Below are 7,500 nucleotides of genomic sequence, written 5' to 3'. Positions count from 1 at the left end.
TGTTCCGCCCTTTGAAGGCGCGATCAGACCAGCACCCCCTCTGCCTTTACTCCAAGTGGGTCAGCCAATGCAGTTCTCCTGGCTCTGAGGGCCTCAATATGTCCTTGATGTCCTGTGGGCACGGCTGTGGGCACTGCTGTGGGCACGGCTGAGGCTTGATGATGTTCTATGATTTCCTCCTTCAAAGTCGGTTCTGAATGGGTTATGTCATTTGTGACATTATGAGTGTACTGATGCCGCGACTGGCCATTATGACAGGGCTGAAAGACCATAAAAGGCTGTTTAAAGATTTTCATCATTTGTGTGTCACTTCGCAAAGCCATATTTAAATGCAAATATTTAGTCCTTGCCAAGGCTGAAAGCAATTGTGCGGAGCACCCTAATAAGATCTCAGAGACTTCAAATGGTAATACAATGTCTAAAAACATTAGGATTATGTTCACAGTAAAACCTGAAAATGTGTTCAGCGCGAAAACTGTTTATCACGTGCATAAAGCCATAGCTTTTGCTTTCTATCTTCATGAACATTTGTCCATAAAATAGCCCCTATATTTAATTTATGGGAAAGATCTCGTATCATTTCTATGTCAATACTCTCTAGAGCTCAGAGCTCTTTGTGTTATCGCACCCAAACTAGTTTTGGTAGCATCCTCAAATTCATTTTTGATAGCATATAGTCATGTGAAGGATAGATAAACACCTGTGTCTTTCCCACTACCCATCCAGGATATTCACTATGTAGTTTTGTGTTCTGGGCTGGAACACCCTGCAAAAATGGAAGAAAAGCTTTCACAGCATGACATTGCCAGCTATACTGCCAAAGGACACCGGTTAGGGTGTTGGCAAGCTTCTATCAGTGCCAACTGGGCTGTTGGTGGAGTTTTGCGAGGTTCTGCATGCCTTTTAGGCAGCTAGCTTGCTAGTTTTGGAACAGAACTACTCTTTAAGGTTTAAGGTCATTGTGCATTACCTCGAAGACCGACTGCTTGATTAGTGTTTGGTTATTTCATGGAGCTCTTTTTACTGCCCTTGCTCCTCCCTGCCACAAACATAAAGCACAAACGCCACCTATGTTTGAAAGGACTGTCTCCATAAACCCACACAGGTAGAATAAACTGAAACCATTTTACTACCTTCCTTATTACTCGCTTATGGACAGAGTTTAGTTAAAAGGTTTTGTCGATAAAAACAATTATTTCTCCATAAAGATCCCCACGGTTCTCTGATACTGATTTTTTCTTTCAATGTACTGCTGAAGATCTGACGCGTGTGACCCTTGACTGTGATTCATTTTTCAGTTTATTTTTGGGACCTTTCTAGCTTGTATTGGATAGGATAGTAAAAATGAGACAGGAGCTAGGAAAAAAAGAGATGGAAAGAGAAGGAGAGAGAGAGCGAGGGAGAAGGAGGGAGAGAGGATGAGAGGAGGAAAAGAGAGCTGGAGAGAGGGACTGAAAACTGACCTCAGGTCAGGCTATTGTGGGGGATTCAGTCTCAAGTATGGTGCAGGACCACAATGCTCCTGCTGAGCTTCAGATAACCCCTTAACATTTATAAATATGCAAATCTGAGAATGTCAGCACCCTCCTTCTGATGCATACATCAACTCTGAGAGCTAACACTCAACTCAGAAAAGCCACTCTCACCTGCCATATCACCTCTACCAATTGTATTACATTCTATCCCGCTTTCGTCGAATATCTTGTCGCTCGTCTCTGTCATTTTCTCCTCAGACGTGTTGAAAGGACAGGAAGCTCCACCTCAATTGCAGAGCAGTGCTTCTGCCCCGCCCTCTCCATTACTGTCCTGGCAGCTGTAATTGTACATGTCTGCATGTGCCAAAGCTGTTCAGTCGGTTCAGTCGTCAGCCCCTTCCACTGCGCCATTAGTTTAACTACTTAAACTGGTTTCTCTATTTTTGGCAAACAGATAAATGACCTTCACCCATCCTGCAATAACTTCCCATTGGGTTACATAACGCTGGTTATAGATCCCAAATTTAAGCACTAGACGTGATGATGTTCCCACTTCAAAATCAGGAAACTCATTTTCAGAGATTTTAGTCAATGTGTGGCCTTTGATGAATTTAGGGCACTCTGGAGAAATAAGCTTGTTGAAGCTTGGACTGGGGGAAAGAATATCTGTCTCTTGACCCTTTCCCCTAACCCGACTCACATTATCTACAGACCTCAAGGTGAGAATAATTACACTGTCCATTATTCATGCAGACAAGACAAAAATGTCCCACAACCAAAAATCCCACTCCTTTACTACAAAAAAACTAGACTCTACTCAAACTGATCATCATTACTCATAGACACACACTCACAAGCTGCTTACGTTCCTCCCATCTAACAGTGTTCATTTTGTCAATGAAAATGCTGAGGGAAAATGTTCTGTGATGTGACGCTGATGATGTATTTGAAAACAAAGATGTTAAGTAAGTCTGCTACTTTTTTCCGAGAACGCTGGGTTTCCATCCAAGTTGTTGGCATATTTTAAGCGCATTCATGAAACTTCAGCTAAAGCATTTGAGTGTGATGTGATAAAATGTGAGTCTATCCGTGTTTCCGTCTGCTGTGTTAGGCAAATAAGAAATTACACTCTCCTAATCAAGGGAGGAGTTGTGAACAGCTGTGGGATCAAAACGTAGGGTTGTCAGGGCAACTTTAATGGAAACACGTAGTGAAATTGCAACAAATTTGAATATATGCGAATAAACCCATTTCCATCAACCTGAGGTGCATTATACCGTATACGAATATGGAGTTAATCCACCCCCCTCTAGTGACTCGACTGCTTATTTGACACAAGATTTTATGCAAATTTCAAGCGTTTCCACTCAGGCTTTACTATTTGAACGGTCAAAATTTGCATTAAAAAGTTGAGAACCCAACTACTCACTCCTCCGCCAGACAACTTTGCAGTGCCGTCTTAATTCAGTTCTGCCGAGAGAAGCCCTACTCTGCTGGCACGCTTGACACGGGCAGAACACGTGTTTTTTTTAGCCAGTGTAGCCTTGTCGGGGTGCAGCTCGCTGAAGTCATAAATAAGCTAGTGCAATAGTTAAACCCCCGTAACCATGGGGCGCCGCCACATACATCTCCTCATGCATGCTTGGCCTCAATGAGAGGTTGGCGGCTCAGAGGTTCACTTCAGAGGAGGTCGCATCCTTTTGACGAAGAAAAAGTACCGTAGGCTGTCACTGTAATAGGTTAAACATAAATGTCCTGTTTAGGAATAGCCTAAGTTAAAGCTACGTTTTGTATGCGCATTATTAACGGACATTTTGACTGGCGAGTAAATAATTGTAATTATCCCAGGCTCGCTTAATGCAGGATGTTGTTTCCAGTTGGCTAACTTAATGAAGCAGAGGCTAGACGTGCGTGACACATCTTTTGAAGTTCAGGTGTTCTTCCTAGCGTGTGCCCACATGGCCTTCTCCCATAATCCCAGTGCATTCGGGTTGTCATTTGTTTGCTCTGTAATATGACTACATACAGTGGTCCAGAATTTACATAAGGCACTTTTTGGTTTTATTCATAAAGACACCTTTTAGAAAATAAATGAATTTTTGCCTATATTGTGTCTTAATATGACAACCAGACATTCAATAGATTTACTGCATTGAATTTTGAATCGAAACTAAAAGTAGAATACAGTGAGTCATTATTGTCTAAAACTAAACTAAAATATTGGAATTTTGTTGTCTAGACTACAATTAGAAGGGCTGTCAATCAACACTGCCCCCTAACCGGCCTTATTTATAATGCAGAGTAAAATACTACGGTGAACGGGTACAACTTCACCGTGATCATTAATCAGAAACAGAGAGAACTCTCATTCACACACACACACACACACACACACACACACACACACACACACGCACAGTCATCCACTCTGCTCGGGCTTATCATACATCAGGTCATTCATACCAGACACATAGAGAATGGATGCGAAGAAGGTGAGAGAGACGCAAGACAGGGAGAGGAAGGAAGAGAGGAAGAGGAAGGAAGAGAGGAAGGTTAGAGACGCAAGACAGGGAGAGGAAGGAAGAGAGGAAAGTGTGAGACGCAAGACAGGGAGAGGAAGGAAGAGAGGAAGAGGAAGGAAGAGAGGAAGGTGAGAGACGCAAGACAGGGAGAGGAAGGAAGAGAGGAAGAGGAAGGAAGAGAGGAAGGTGAGAGACGCAAGACAGGGAGAGGAAGGAAGAGAGGAAGAGGAAGGAAGAGAGGAAGGTGAGAGACGCAAGACAGGGAGAGGAAGGAAGAGAGGAAGAGGAAGGAAGAGAGGAAGGTGAGAGACGCAAGACAGGGAGAGGAAGGAAGAGAGGAAGAGGAAGGAAGAGAGGAAGGTGAGAGACGCAAGACAGGGAGAGGAAGGAAGAGAGGAAAGTGTGAGAGGAAAAGCGTTAACAGAGACAGAACAACAGAGGAAGAGAGAGAGAGAGAGAGAGAGAGAGAGAGAGAGAGAGAGAGAGAGAGAGGGATTCATCCCACCTTTCCAAGCATCAGTCAGCTTACGGAAGAAACCAAAGCAGAGAGAAAAGGCAGGCGGAAGGAGAGGATCACCTCTTTGATGGTTTCATGTCCGCAGAGACTTTCAATTTACATCTACAGAGCCAGAAACTGAAAGGGACTTATTAAAAAGAGAGAGGAGCAAGAGCAGGAATACACAGATCGACACACACACACACACACACACACACACAGATCGACACACACACACACACACACACAGACACACACAGATCGACACAGAGACACACACACACAGATCGACAGACACATACACATACACACACACACAGATCGACAGACACATACACAGACACACACACACACACACACACAGACAGGAAGGAGGAGGAGGAGGCAAATAAAAACAGATTCAGAGGTACTCCAAATAAAAACGCGATGTCACGGAAACAAAATCAACAAAAAAGGCAGACACCGACAGTGAAGATGAAAATGAGCGTGATGATGATGATGATGATGCAACCTTAACGAGACAGGAGCTCTCAGAGCGGCTGAGTGGGAGACTGAGCTCTGCATAATCAAAGCTGTTTCATTATGAACGTCATTCTCACACACACACACACAACACACACAGAGACAGAGACTCACACATGTAATCACAGTCACACATGTGCACACACACACACACACACACACACAGAGAGAGAGAGAGAGTCACATATCAACTCACAGTCACACATGTGCACACAAACACACACACACACACACACACACAGAGTCACACATCAACGCACAGTTACACATTTCCACACACACATGCACACAAGCAGTCATAAACAATCACATATGTAATCCCCACTCACACTGAAAGACATTTATTTATCGCTATTATGGTGTTATGGTGTCATTTGGGAATGGAAGGTAAACGGTAAAGTTGAATCGTTAAATCTATCCTTGGGTTGCCTAGTAACATTAACAATCCTCCCGACACGGCTCCAGTGGGAATAGGAACTATTGGATTAACGTGTTTGAGAAGGCCATGGGGGAGGGTGTGTGTGTGTGTGTGTGTGCGTGTGTGTGTGTGTGTGTGTGTGTGTGTGTGTGTGTGTTCTCCCCCTTCATTCACTACAGTACATTGTCATTATCAGAGGAAGCCCGTACCCCATTGATGTCCTATACTTTCTCTTAGGATTGTTTATTGTCTGCGTGAAGCCATTTAACATCGTTTGATGTTACGATGTTGCCACGATTTTTATCTTTATGGAGGACTGAGTGAATGAAAATGTGTTGTCTGTCCCGTGTTGTTTTTTTACCTGATACACACACACGGATAAAACATCACTTGCACACACAGGCACACACCCAGATAGCAAAAGGCCAGTGGACCTTCTGGGCGGTCCACTGCTGAGGTACAGACAAACGGCCCACCATTTTACACACAAGCGGTCATGAACAATCACATATACACACTCTCACACTGATGACCTGACACGTTCACTGGTGACTGACAGCTGCAGTGGGCGAGACCAAAAACCTTGTGTGTGTATAAGTATCTCTGAACGTGTATCCACGTACATAGGTAGGCCTGGGTATGTGTGTGTCAATACATCGCGGCTTGCAAACAGTTGCTGCTACACTTAGATTGGTATTGCATGCTGTATTCCGAATGGATTTTAGCTGCATCCATGTTGTATGAAAACACAGAGATGTGCTTAATTCCCTTTATCTATACAATGTGAAATATAGCAGCTATACTCAGCTCACCAACAATCTATTTAATCAATATGACATTCTCCAGACTATTTGACTTCAAGTCAAAGTGTTTATTGTCGCATGCACCAAATTGCTTCAGCGCAGCGAAATTCTTAAGACTTGGCCGGCAACATCTATGCAGTAGACAGACAGATACCAAAATAACATATACCAAAAATAACATATAACACTATAACATATAACATAATACACTATAACATATAACATTAACGTTCTTGACTTGGCATATCACTGAATCGGTGGCTCAATACCTTATGTTGCCAGCCTTAATTTGCATGGATATGCAGACATCTGTGAGTGCAGATTTAAATTAAACATAATTTGCCTTATATAAAGATGCAGAGGAAAAGGACATAAAAAGTGAGTTCAAATGTGTGTGGATGTGAGTATACAGTGTGTGTGTGTGTGTGTGTGTGTGTGTGTGTGTGTGTGTGTGTGTGTGTGTGTGTGTGTGTGTGTGTGTGTACATACAGTGTGTGTGTGTGTGTGTGTGTGTGTGTATGTGTGCGTGTGTGCATCTTTATGTATGTTTGTGTAAGTATAAATTGGTGTGTCTTGAAGTTTTTGGGACCACTAGGGGGATATTTGGGTCAGAAAGCTCATGTGCACCAGAAGCTCTCAAGGCACTAAAATAGAACTAATGAAAAATGGAGTGAACGAATTTCAGCCAAAGGGGAAGTGGGAGCACTTCAGCGGAGAACGAAACAAACACTACAATGTGGTTCCAATAATGACTTCTTTGTCATCACTGCATGCGTGGATATAGTGTCTATGTGTGTGTGTGTGTGTGTGTGTGTGTGTGTGTGTGTGTGTGTGTCTGTGTTTATGGAGCCTGAAAATATCACTAACTTATCAAGAAGTGCCAGCTAGTCCCCACCTTAGGCACTGAATTAATGTGATTGCTCAAATGCACAGCATAGCAAAGCATATTGCTCGTAGGCTATAAACTCATCACCAATTAGGTTAGTTAGGCTGCAATGCTGTAAGAGCACTGCCATACTAAATCTGAACTGTAGTTGGCTGTTTAGGGTTCTCGTTCCGTTTCTCCACCCTCAATCCGCCTGACCTTTAAGCCTAAGTCACACAAACAACTGATGAGGGTCCATGGCTAACCAGGTGGTAGGGTCCTGAAGTGTGTGTATGTCACGATATATGGCTAGCTAGGTGGTAGGGTCCTGAAGTGTGTGTATGTCACGATATATGGCTAACCAGGTGGTAGGGTCCTGAAGTGTGTGTATGTCACGAT

At 43.4% G+C, this 7,500-nt stretch overlaps 1 protein-coding gene across 1 annotated transcript in view; it reads right to left on the bottom strand.

Annotated features, from left to right (window-relative positions):
* Window positions 1–7,500, bottom strand: part of gabbr1b (gamma-aminobutyric acid (GABA) B receptor, 1b) — a 98,125-nt gene that overhangs the window by 29,768 nt on the left and 60,857 nt on the right. The window lies entirely within an intron of this gene.

The sequence above is a fragment of the Clupea harengus genome, chromosome 19, assembly GCF_900700415.2.
Source record: "Clupea harengus chromosome 19, Ch_v2.0.2, whole genome shotgun sequence".
NCBI lineage: Eukaryota > Metazoa > Chordata > Actinopteri > Clupeiformes > Clupeidae > Clupea > Clupea harengus.
Note: the sequence above shows the minus strand (reverse complement) of the source record. Positions and strands in the feature narration are given on the sequence as shown.